The sequence below is a fragment of the Geotrypetes seraphini genome, chromosome 7, assembly GCF_902459505.1.
Source record: "Geotrypetes seraphini chromosome 7, aGeoSer1.1, whole genome shotgun sequence".
NCBI classification, from domain to species: domain Eukaryota; kingdom Metazoa; phylum Chordata; class Amphibia; order Gymnophiona; family Dermophiidae; genus Geotrypetes; species Geotrypetes seraphini.
The window spans coordinates 165550879-165564119 of NC_047090.1; the positions used below are offsets into that span (position 1 = coordinate 165550879).

The 13241-nt window shown below is 44.4% G+C and overlaps 1 protein-coding gene across 3 annotated transcripts in view; it reads left to right on the forward strand.

Annotated features, from left to right (window-relative positions):
• SETD3 (SET domain containing 3, actin histidine methyltransferase) overlaps positions 1–13241 on the forward strand; it is a 243069-nt gene that overhangs the window by 145393 nt on the left and 84435 nt on the right. The window lies entirely within an intron of this gene.

The window sequence follows — 13241 nt, forward strand, 5'->3', positions numbered from 1 at the left end:
GCGAGATCTTCCTCTAGCGTGGGACTTAAATATAGTCTTAGATCAATTAATCTACCTTGCCAGGATCTGCACCCAATCCCCTCACTCCCTGCCCTGCCAGGCTCTCCACCCTGTTCCCCCTTCCTCCCTGCCAGTGTCCTGCAGGCCTCCACCTGTCGTATGACCTGGTGGTCCAGTGGTAGGTCGGACAGGAGGGATCCCTCCCAGCTGACTCTGACAATTTTTTTTACCTCCCTTCCCCCTCCTCCCCCTCCTGTGTACCTTTTTGAATCTCTAATGGTCCAGCGGTGTACCAGGCGGGAGCAAGCTTTCTATGCTACCCTGTACTGAACCCCTTCCTGAATGGTTGCATCAAGTTCTCACAGCCCAGTGGTGTTACCAGGCATGAGCAAGCTTTTTGCGCTCCTGCCCAGCTCTGAGCCGCTCTCTGAATGGCTGACGCAAGTTCTCACAACTCCCACGAAAACTGGTGGCCTCCATTTAGTGAGCGGTAGAGAATGACATGGGGAATGACATGATTCATTTCAGCTTCACCCCCTCTCCATTTTTCTGTCTCCATCCCCTCCCCTATGCTTTGGCATCTCTCTCTTTCTCTTCTCCTTTCCTTACTTCCTTCCCACTCCACACCATGGTGTGGTATCTCTATCTCCTTCCCTTCTCTCATGCCATGGCATCTCTTCCTCCCCCTCAATGGTCTGGTATCTCCTTTGCTTTTTTCCTTTCCCTCCCTCCCATGGACTTGGCATCTCTGGTTCCTCTCTCTTGTTTTCCTTATCCCTCCTTCCCTCTCTCTCTCCCCAATTGGGTGTTGTTGCAGCAGCATTTCTCTCCCCCTTCCCTGTGCAGCAGCAGCATTTCTCCCCTCTTTCCCTTTGCAGCAGCAGCATTTCTCCCCCTTGCCTGTGCAGCAGCAACATTTCTCCCCCCCTTGCCTGTGCAGCAGTAGCATTTCTCCCCCCCTTGCCTTTGCAGCATTTCTACCCTCCCCCCTTCCCTGTGCAGCAGCAGCATTTCTCCCCTCCTTGCCTGTGCAGCATTTCTACCCTCCCCTTTCCCTACCCAGCATGTTTGGCCAGTTCCCCTGCTGAAAGCCGCGGGCGTCTACACCTCACTGATCTGCAGCTGCGTCGGAAGCCGTCAGAGAGAACGCTTCCGACGCAGCCGCGGATCGCACAAGGAGCGGACACCCGCGGCTTTCAGCAGGGGAGCTGGCCAGAAGCTGAGCAACGCCGGTGAGCACCCGCGGACAATCCTGTATACTGCCGCTGCTGCTGGTTAAGGAAAGACAGCAGTGGCGGAATAGGGAGGGTGGCCGGCTGTGCACTCCCTTGCGGCGTGCACCTGGGGCAGACCACCCTCCTGCCCCTCCTTGGTACGCCTCTGCTTTTCATTCATCCACATTAAATTTCATCTGCTATTTGGATGCCCAGTTTTAATTTCATAAGCTCTTCCTGCAATTTTTCAATTTGCATGTTTTAACAACTTTAAAAGTGCAGATGACAAAACTATTCAGTCACCTCACTCACGCAAAGGAGAGAAGGGACCCAAGATATACAGTTTATTGAAGGGACATAGAGGAAAGATGCCATATAGAGAGAGAGGGTTGACAGTAGATGGAAGGGGCAGAGAGACTGTGGGCAGTAGATGGAAGGGGGTAGAGAGAGAGGGCAGAAGCTGGGTAGAAGGGGCAAAGAGAGGGCAGATGTTGCATGGAAGGGAGAGAAGACAAACGCTGTATAGAAAGAAGAGAGCAAAGAGAAGTTGATTAAAGCAGAAACGACAAAAGGTAGAAAGATTTTTTTTATTGCTTTACTTAGAACAGGGGTCCCCAAAGTCCCTACTTGAGGGCCGAATCCAGCCGGGCTTTCAGGATTTCCCCAATGAATATGCTTTGAAAGCAGTAGTATTGTAACTGTATTGATAAAAGTTTATAAATAGGAAATGGAAATAAGGCAATTTTTTGGACTAAACCCCTTTCCTCAGGACAGGATACCATAACAGCAGTATACTGTACTTTTCTGAAGAAAGATTTGTCCTCTGAAAGCTAATTGAAAAATAGATTAGTCCAATAAAATGGTATTTTCTTATTTCTCATTATTTGTTTTATTTTTATTTGTTAATTTGTAAAGTGGTGATTATGTATCAGTTTTTTTCAAATTTACTTCTACTGTCTTTATATTTTGCACAGTATTAGGGGACATGTGTCACTGTTTTTGTGGTGTTACATTGTATGCAGAGTCTGGTTTCTTGGCAGTTCAGTTTAACTTTTGTCTACATATTTCTATTTTTAGTTTGTGATTATTCCATATTGGGCAAGGGTGTATTTCTGTTCTGTGTGTATGAAAAGGACATAGTTTTCAGTTGACATTGACTACAGGATCAATTGACTGTGCGGGATCTGGCTTGTTTAGTTTTACAATGTATGTGTTGGTGTTCTAGTGCTCACTGCAGTGTTTAAGATGCTGCCTTTTCCTAGGTACACTCTTGTGCGATATGTGGATTGTTACTAAAAATCATATTTTTGATATAGATGTCAAAAAATGATGGGCCCTGGGTATAACATATACTAGGTACGCCACTGATGCAAAGTAATGCACAGTGTGGGAAAAATAATCTAATCATAATTACCTGAGGTTAGGTTCCACTTTAGGAGTCAGCACCTAAGGAAAAGATCTAGGTGTCATCGAGGACAATATGCTGAAATTTTCTTTATTAATATGTGGTGGCACCTAAAAAAAGCAAACAGAATGCTAGGAATTATTAGGAACGGGATAGAAAATAAGACAAAATGCTATAATGCCTCTGTATCATTCCATAGCGTGATCTTACTTTGAGTATTATCTACAATTCTGACTGCCAGATCTCAAAAAAATTATAATAGAATTAGAAACGGTTCAAATAAATATTTTTCCTTTGTATCTCTCTATGATGTGACCACACCTCAATTACACTGTGCAATTTTGGTCACCGCATCTCAAAAAAGATATAGTAGAATTAGTAAAGTTATATCAAGAAGGATGATGAAAATGATAAAGGAGATGGGACGACTTCCCTATGATGAAAGGCTAAAGCAGTTAGAGCTCTTTAGCTTGGAAAAGGAGTGACTCAGGGGAGATATGATAGAGGTCTATAAAATCATGAGTGGAGTGGAATGGGTAGATGTGAGAAACTTGTTTACTCTTTCCAAAAATACGAGGACTAGGGAATATGCAATGAAGCTACTAAGTAAATTTAAAACAAACCAGAGAAAATATTTCTTCATTCATCGTGTAATTAAACTCTGGAATTCATTGCCAGAGAATGAAGTAAAAGCAATTAGCTTAGGGTTTATAAAAGGTTTGGATAATTTTCTAGTCCATAAGCCATTATTAAAATGGAATCGGGAAAACCTACTGCTTAATTCTAGGATAAACAGCATAAAATCTGCTTTACTCTTTTGGGTTGGCCATTTTTGGAAACAGGATACTGGACTTGATGAACCTGGTATAAAAACTCTTATGTACCGTATTTTCACGCATATAACGCTTGCGTTATACACGATTTTACAAACTGTGCATAACCATGCGCGTTATACGCGTGAGCGCGTTGTACAAATTTTTTTTTACATAGTTCCCCCCCCCCCCTCCCGATGTTCGATTCATCACCCCGAAGGACCGCTCGCACCCCCACCCCGGAGGACCACTCGCACCCCCACCCAAAGGACCGCTCGCACCCCCACAGCCTCCCCCCCTCCTCCTCCCGCATGGAGAAGCTGCCTACCGTTGTTTCCGGATGCCAGTGAGCCCAGCTGCTTCCTCTGCCAGCGGTCCTGCCCCTTCTCTGAGCCCTGTGCTGCGCTGCTTCCTCTTCCGGCGGTCCCGCCCTTTCTCTGACGTCAGAGAAAGGGCGGGACCGCCGGAAGAGGAAGCAGCGCAGCACAGGGCTCAGAGAAGGGGCAGGACCGCCGGTAGAGGAAGCAGCTGGGCTTACTGGCATCCGGAAACAACAGTAGGCAGCTTCTCCATGCGGGAGGAGGAGGGGGGGAGGCTATGGGGATGCGAGCGGTCCTTCTGAAAGCAGAGTCGGGGCGGGTGAAAGCAGAGTCGGGGCGGGTGAAAGCAGAGTCGGGGCGGCGAGAGGAGAGTCGGCGTGGTATACGTGTGCGTGCTATAGTAAAATATTTTTACATAAATTTCTGTTCCCCGCGCACGCTATACCTGTGTGCGCGTTTTACACCGGTGCGCGGTATATGGGTGAAAATACAGTAAATGGCTCAGTCTCTAGATGTCACTGCACATAGCAACCTTTAAATGTATAGGATTAAACCAATAGGTTTCATAGGAGAATTTACAAAATAAAAAAGAAATAGCCAGCCCAACAGGGATAGTGGTGTGACAGCAAGGGGGAAAGCATTGTGAGGAATGTGGATTTGGATTTGGAATACATGTATGTGTATCTGTATTTGGAGTATGCTTCAAGGAATAATTTCCAGTTTTTCTATAAATGTGTATGATATCTGTATATGCATGTGCACGTACGTATCTGTGGATGTTTATTTTCTATGTGTCTTAGAGGAGGGGGAGGTTGGAAAGAAGCTATATTCTATTACGTCCCTTCCGAATTCCATATGTTAGGTGTTCAAACCCAACCCGCAGTCCAGGAGTTGCAGAAATCCAACACTTTTAGACTGAGAGCTAGAGCCATATCCATTTTCAATTTCTGCAAGCAATCCATGCAGAAGTCTTTTGAATTGTTCTGCTTTCTTTTCTTATTTTTTTCACTTAAAGTTCATTTTTTCAGTAGCTTCAGTGCCTTGATACTCCTTTCCGGTGGTCCCCTGTTGGAGGAAAGGACGCTGTCCCACAGAGCCGGACTGCTGTTTCACAGATAAATTTTGGTGGATCTGTAGAGACAGCCTACTGTGTGCCATCCTTCTTAGACTCTGGGTTCATTCCCCTGGGAGTTCATTTTCCTGCTGACCTTGTCATGGGTTTAAGTGCAGGCTCTGGAGTGAACCTCTCCCCCACCCCCCCCCCCCCCACACCCAAGAGCTCTAGATGATTGATCAACCGTTTCTGACGAGATTGGAGAAACTGGGCCTCTTCTCCCTTGAAAAGAGGAGACTGAGAGGGGACTTGCTCGAAACGTTCAAAATACTGAAGGGAATAGACTTAGTACATAAAGACAGACTGTTCACCCTCTCCAAGGTAGGGAGAATGAGAGAGCATTCTCTAAAGTTGAAAGGGGATAGATTCCGTACAAACGTAAGGAAATTCTTCTTCACCCAGAGAGTGGTGGAAAACTGGAATGCTCTTCCAGAGTTTGTTATAGGGGAAAACACCCTCCAGGGTTTCAAGACAAAGTTGGACAAGTTCCTGCTAAACTGGAATGTACGCAGGTGAGGCTGGACTCATTTAGAGCACTGGTCTTTGATGTGAGGGTCGCTGCGTCAGGGAACTGCTGAGCAGGAAGGACCACTGATCTGATCCAGCAGCGGCAATTCTTATGTTCTTATGAGTCCACTACCCCCAAATGGAGCAGTCCCTGCAGTGAGCATCCCAATCTGACAGGCTGGCGTTATTTTTTATAATTGTTTCTACCATTTTGCCCAGCACTGAAGTGAGGCTTACTGGTCTGTAATTTCCCGGATCTCCTCTTTTTAAAAATTGACCACCTTCCAATCTTCAGGTGCTACAGACGATTTTAGCGACAGGTTACAGAACACTAATAGCAGGTCAGCAATTTCATGTTTAAGTTCTTAGTACCCTGGGATGTATACCATCCAGTCCTGGCAATTTATCACTTTTTAACTTGTCGATTTTGGCTTAATTTCTTTCAGTTCCTCCGCATCATCTCCCTTGAAATCCATTTCTGGTTCAGGTACATCTCTTACATCTTCTGTAAAGACCGAAGCAAAGAATTCATTCAGTCTTTCCACTATGACCTTATCCTTCCTGAGCGCCCCTTTTGCTCCTTGATTATCCACCAATCCCACAAATTCCCTCACAGGTTTTCTGCTTCTGATGTACCTAAAAAAATTGCTATGAGTTTTTGCCTCTTTTGCAAGCTTCTCTTCATATTCTTTCTTAGCTGTTTTTATCAATGCTATGCATCTAACTTGCCAGTGCTTGTGTTCCTTCTTATTTTCTTCATTTGGATCCTTTTTCCATTCTTTAAAGAATGTTTTTTTTTGTCTCTAATAGCCTCTTTCCCTTCACCTTTTAACCATGCCAGCTCTCGTTTCCTCTTCTTTCCACATTTGCTGATACATGGAATACATCTAGTCTGGGCCTCCACGATGTTATTTTTAAATAACATCCACGCCTGGTTTACAGTCCTAACCTTTGCTTTTAGCTTATTTTTAACCATTTTCCTCATTTTATTATAGTCGCCCTTTTGAAAATTAAATGCCCCTACAGTAGATTTCTTTTGTGAGGTTACTCCAGGTATCAGCTCAAATTTTTTTTTTTTATAAATAAAAGCTTTTTATTTATTCACTGAAAAATGAACAGAAAACAGCACCAAAGAAAAACAAGACTGGTGCAAAGTACATAAGAGTACAGCATATGAAAAACATGACCACTATGAAGAATAGCAGTACAACCAAAACACACTCAATGAAACTTACCAATGCAAACAAAACCCCACAATGGCTATTCCACGATTAAATACCACCACCACCCCCCCAGGACAGATCCCAGAGCCTATACCACAGACAAAGAAATAGTCTCTACCAACAAAAAGGAAAATTGAAAACCACTGAAGAGCATCGCTTTTCAACCCCCACAACCCAGCTGGCCAGGCATACTTCAGCTATCCCTATGTGGAGCTTTTCCAAAAGTTTCACCAAATATATGCATATCTATGCTGTTTGCCATGCTACAAAGCCGTAAGATAGTACATAAGCTGCCAGTGCAGCAAACGCTGATCCACCAACTGCCAAGGAGAGGCGCCGACCGGTTCCAGGCAGAAGCCAGAGCCAGCCTAGCAGCAATGAGAACCAGCTTGCAAAACAGGGATTATCCCCAGTCAAGATCGAGCTGATGCCAGAACAGTAGAGCATGGCGCCAGTCAACCGGGACCTGTTTACGTAGAATCCTAGATATGAAGGCAAAACCCCAGTCCAAAAACCCTGCACCCTCCCACAAGACCACCACATATGGAAATAGGTACCCACCTCCCCACAGCCCCTCCCCACCCCCTCGCCACTTGGCTAAGATTTGAGGGGTATAATACCAATGGAAAAGGACCTTAAAAGCATTTTCAACCAGTAAGACTTCTATACCCACAGAAGACACCTCCCTCCAAATATCCTCCCAAGTTTCCTGGGAAATAGCAGCTCCCCAATCCCTTTCCCAGGCTTTCACATAAGGCAACAAAGCAGTTCCCCGAACATTAAGGCAGTGATATATGGCTGACAAGGTACCCTTCCTGAGCACTGGACCGAGCAATAACTCAAAAGGCGTCTTTCCCCAGTCAATTCCCTCAAAATCCCAGAAACCTGTATATAGTGAATAACTTGCAAATACGGGAATAAATCTCTAGGGGGAAGCCCGTAGCGAGTTTGAAGTTCCCCAAAAGACCGTACCCGACGTAGAACCAAATCACACAGTTGTCCCACACATACCAACCCCTGAGCTTCCCAACGCGCAAACACACCATCTCCCCAACCAGGGGCAAAATCCGGGTTATGACGCAGCGGAGTTTACCATGAGTGATACCGGCCCAACAGCATCCTCCTAACCAGCCGCCAAACCTTCAGAGAGGTGTCCACTGAGGACAAACCCCCTCCACAGTCACCCTCCCAGGAGCCAAGGGCGATGTAACAATGCCCCCACCCCCACCCCCAATTCCTGCTCTATCACCACCCACTGTTTGGGGTCCTGGGTTTGCCACTCCAACAAAGCGCGCAGTTGAGCAGCCTAATAATATTTCAACACATTAGGGACCACCAATCCCCCCTCTTTCCGACTCAAATAAAGAACTTGCCAACCTATCCACGGCCGACGTCCAGCCCAGATAAATCAAAGGATACGTTGGATACCCTCCAAAACCCTCTTACTAACCCATACCGGAAGCACTTGAAACAAAAACCAGAAGACGAGGTAGGACCATCATTTTCACTATCTCCACTCTACCCAACCAAGAAAAGTATTGTCCCCCCAACTATCCAAATCTGATTGAATGCGGCAAAACAATGGGGGGTAATTAAGATCATAGATACTAATATCCGGGGGCCAGAATAGACCCCCAAGTATCTCAGGGAATGCGTGACCCACCGAAAAGAGAAGCGCCTCCGAAAAAACTCCACCCTATCTTCAGATAGATTCACATTAAGTAGCTCAGATTTTCCTATATTAATTTGAAACCCTGAGACGACCCAAAATGTCTCCAACTCCTGCAAAATAGCCGGCAAGGAAGCCTCCGGATCTTCCACTGTGAAGAGGAGATCATCAGCAAAAAGGGTCAACTGATACCCCCCCCCCCATGTAGAGACACCCCTAATGTCTCTATGCCCCTGTACCATCTGCGCCAAAGGCTCCTCAGTCATCGCAAATAAAAGGGGAGAGAGAGGGCACCCCTGACATGTACCCCTGACCAGGGTGAAAGTATCAGAATAGCCCCCGTTCACCTTAATGCAGCCCAGAAGTTGAGTATAAAGTATACGGATCCACTCCCGCAAGCATGGACCAAGGCCAAGTCCAAAACCTGGAAAAGAAAGGGTCAAGAGACCCTATCAAAGGCCTTCTCCCCATCAATAGATAAGAAAATTGCCTCCTGAGCCCGGCCCCGTGCCCTCTCCAACAAATTGTAAACCCGCCGAACATTATCCCCCACCTGCCTCCCAACCACAAACTCTGACTGGTCAGAATGAATCAGCTGTGGGATCCAACTCATCAAACGGTCCGCCAGGATACGTGTAAAGATCTTAGTATACACCCCCAACAAGGAAATCGGATGATAAGAAACACACTGCAGAGGATCCTTACCAAAATGGTAACCCCAGCCAACCGCTTGAAGAAAGGGAGCACACTATCCCCGTCCAGAGAATTAAGATAATGCAAGAGGGGAGGTAGCAAAAAATCTTGAAAGCGTTTGATACCTGACAGTAAACCTGTCCAGCCCAGGAGACTTGCCTATTTTCATGGACCTCAAAGCCCCCCGCGTCTCAAGCAACGTAAGCAGACGGTCCAACCGCACATCATCCTCTGCAATCCATGGCAACGAAGCCGAAGACAGCTCAAATATGATCATGTTATGATCACTGTTTCCCAGCAGAACCAACACAGTACTATGTCTTGCATTCCACTAATGACCAAATCCAAAATAGCACCCCCTCTTGTCGATTCCTGGACCAGTTGCTCCAAGAAGCCGTCATTTATGACATGTAGGAATTTTACCTCCCTAGCACTCCCAGTCAATGTTGGGGTAATTGAAATCACCCATTATTATAGTGTTGCCCATTTCTCCAGCTTTCTTAACTTGGATGACGTCTGCTGTATTCTGGGATTGGTTCAACAATTTTTTTGTTCTAGAAGTTGATTATCTCCATCATAAAAACCTTGCTGATTTTGGATAATGCACTAGTACACTGTTGGCAAAACCTGAAAAATGTACACCCTGATGTTGAAATTCTCTTCATGCCTGCTAACACAACATCCCTCGTCCAGCTCCTTGATCAGGCAATAATAAAGGTTTTCAAAAGTCACTAAATGCAAGAGCTGTGTAGCTTTAGATGCTTACCAGGGAACCACCATGTTTGATTACTGCAAGACAGTGATAAAACACAGTTTAATAGACTGTTGGCATAGCCTGAGATGGCATCACATAGGCTACTTTGAACAATTGCTGGAAAAAAATTTGGCCAAACTGTGTAACAAACTTTGAGGGCTTTGAAGGTGGTGCAGAAAACACAAATAGAAATTTGAAAACCATCATGCGCTATGCTCAAAAAATCAGCAGAGAAGGCTTAGAGGCCATGGAAGCAATTTTAGAAGAGAATGCCATAGGGCCCAGCAATGAAGACCTGGATAAAATGGTGCAACAATGTGTCGGATAGTGATGATGGAGAGGCTTCCAAACATTTCAAAAATTGTACCTCTCACTTCAGCAAATATAGCAGAGTAGGCATCGATGTTGGAAAAACTGTTCAGTGACATCCATGCTGGAGCGCAGTCTAAAATTCAAGCATCTGACAAGCTCTGCGTTTGCCCCTTATGCTGATACACTTAAGGACTTGGGAAGGAAAGCCAAGCAGACAAGGCTGTCAGTTTTCTCAGTCAACAAGTCGTGAGACTCTCGTGCGAGAGGTTGATCAAGCTGAAGTCAATCTACCAGCACTGACATTTCCATCTTCTACAGATAACTGTCGAGCCTGTCCCTCTCCAGAGGTTGATGTGTCAGAAGTCAACCTAGCCACCTCAACTCATGCACCAGTAGTTGATCAGGCTGAGGTTGACCTACCAACCTCAATGTCTTCGACTTCTACTGCTATTCTGGAGCTGCAAGCCTCTCCCTCTCCAGTGGTTGATCTGACAAAAGTTCACCTTGAATGATACAGTACATTACAATATACTGTACTCCTGTACTGTATTTCTGTAAAGCTGGTTTTTATCAAGCAGTGTTTTCATAATGGTAGTATTCCATCTCATAATTTCCCATTCTGTGCTATAGCATCCTACAGTACCTCTGAATTGTTTTGTCCTAATGGTGAGCACACTAAGGGCCCTTTTTAGAAAGCCCAATAATGTGTCCCAGTGTGCCTAATGCACCAAAGCCTATTCAGTTCCTATAGGCTTTGGTGCATTTGTCGCAGGAGAATTGCTAAGTGGCTTTGTAAAAGGGGCCCTAATTGCATACATTGATTGTGTGATACTGTATAGTACATTGCTGTATTTATTTTCCAGCACTGTTATGTGCAATTTTGTTTAAGAATATTACTTCTGTAAGCAGTACTGCAAATAAAAAAAAGTTTCCAACATTCTAGATATTCTACTACGGTTTTTTGTTGAATGCTGTCCCATGCAGGAACCCGAACCCTATTTTTCGTATAGCATCCGTTATTCACTTTACACAGTTTTGAGATGCAAAACGTACTGCTGGAACCTAACCTCTGTTTCCCCATAGATGCAGCGTTCGTTATTTGCTATTTCGCGGTTCGTAAACTTTTTCCGGAAACCATATTACCACGAATAATGAGAACGGGCTGTATGTTTAAATCTGGGCTTCCAAGCATCAGTAAATGTTTTAGAGAAGTGGAATTTCCTTTAATACACATTTGAAGTCTCTTTGTACTAAAATCTCTAGTTTGCCTATTGGACCATATATACTCTAATATAAACAGATTTTTTAACCATAACCAAAAAAGTCCCAAAAATGGGAATCTTAGATGGGGGAATCAAATATAAACCGATGGCACTTTTGTCCTCTTCCTCCCATTCCCAATGATGGACATGTCTTACTGCATGCTTACCAGCATTTCTTTTTCTGCTCTGTCCCTCAGCCCCCTGTGGTTACCAGATTTTATTTACAGGACCACCCCCCCCCCCACCCCGTCTGCTGCTTCTGTACTCTTCCCACCCCCCATATCTGGTGCTGCTGTCCTCCACCCCCAAACAGCATCGTACTTAGCGTTCTGGTGCTCACTTAAGCTGACACCAAAGCTCTGTGTAGGGACAGGGATGGAAAGAAATCCTGCAAGGATGGGAACGAATTTTGTTCCTGTGTCATTCTTTATTGGAGATCTCACAGATGCTGAAGGCCTCATACTTGACCGGCATAGAGCATTGGTGTCAGTTTCTTGAGTACAAGAATGGTAAGGTTATCAATGGTCATGGTGGAGGTGGGGGAGAGGACAGTAGTTGCTCTAAAAATTCAACTGACTGGGGTCAGCACAACAGGTTTCGGAAGTCTGATCTAAGTATGTACTTTTATCATACAATGGCTGGAGAAAGCCTAGTATCTGATATGTATTTATGCCTCTTTTTTAAAAATTGGAATAGAAGTGTAATGGGATATAAAAATGTTGTGGTTACAGCTGGAAACATCACAAATTACAAACCCTTGCATGATTCTATATGAATTGAGCTGAAAAAAAAAATCAATTGAAATGTAAATGTATCATCTCTACATTGTATATTCAGTGCTGAGACAATAGAATCACAGAACTTGAAGAATTTCAACCCTAGTCCTTTAAATGGCTTATGGAAGGGGGAGAGAGAGAATACATGGGAGCTAACACCCAATTGGCAGCCTTTGTGATGTGTAATTTTCCTAAAATTGCACACCAAGTGCAGGCTTTTGTTTTCTAATTGATTTACAATTTGAGCTACTTTCTACTTCATCCCCCACTGTCCTGCACACAGTGCCAACGAGTACATTTCAGCAGAGATGATAAATTACTTTGCACTTGTGATGCTAATGCATCGGGAGTAAAATCTGCAGGTGACACGGAGCTCCGTGCATTAACAGTGGTACAGCCATGTACCCAGGTCGACATGTCTCATTCTGCCTTGGCAGTACTGAGCTGATCACTTGATGATGTGTTGAAATGTGTTCATAGTTCTGAAGTGAGCAGAATTTTGGAATTGTGCAGTACATTTAATGTGGGCCTGATTACACATGCACAAAATGTGTGTTGTCTCCCCTCCCTCATCCTCCCAAGTGGCCAGAAGCCTCAGTTTGGAAAGTAGTGTGTCCGTTGTTGAGTTGTACTCATTTGGAGAAAGTCAGGACATTTTTTTTAAATAAAAAAATAAATTTCTCTACTAAATATTGGAATCATGACTATTTATGGTTTATGCTTTGAATTATGCAGATTTCATTTTACTGCAAGTGAACTTCACAATTGGAAACAAAATTTTCTCTTCCATTAAATAGAGTTAGGAAGCACAGCTTAAAGAAATCACACTGACCATTTGTGGGTTTTCTCTCTTTGTGTGTGTGGGGAGGTGGTTTATACTAATGAGCTATTATGTAACGTGCAGATTTGTGGGGCTATGTCTCATATATGTGAGGAAGTCCCAGTGTGTGGAGATGTCTAGGGGACTTGTTTATCTAATCTGAGTGAAACAGGAAATTGTTAGTGAAAATTGCAGATCCATTAATACACATAGTTGAAATTAAGTCGAAACTACCTTGCATAAAGTCAGATTCCACCTAAATTTTATATTTTTTGTAGTGTCTGTGGGTTCCAATCTTGAAATATGAAGAAGCAGATTTATGGTGGCCGCTGGGTACAACAAATTAAGTTGACAGTGATA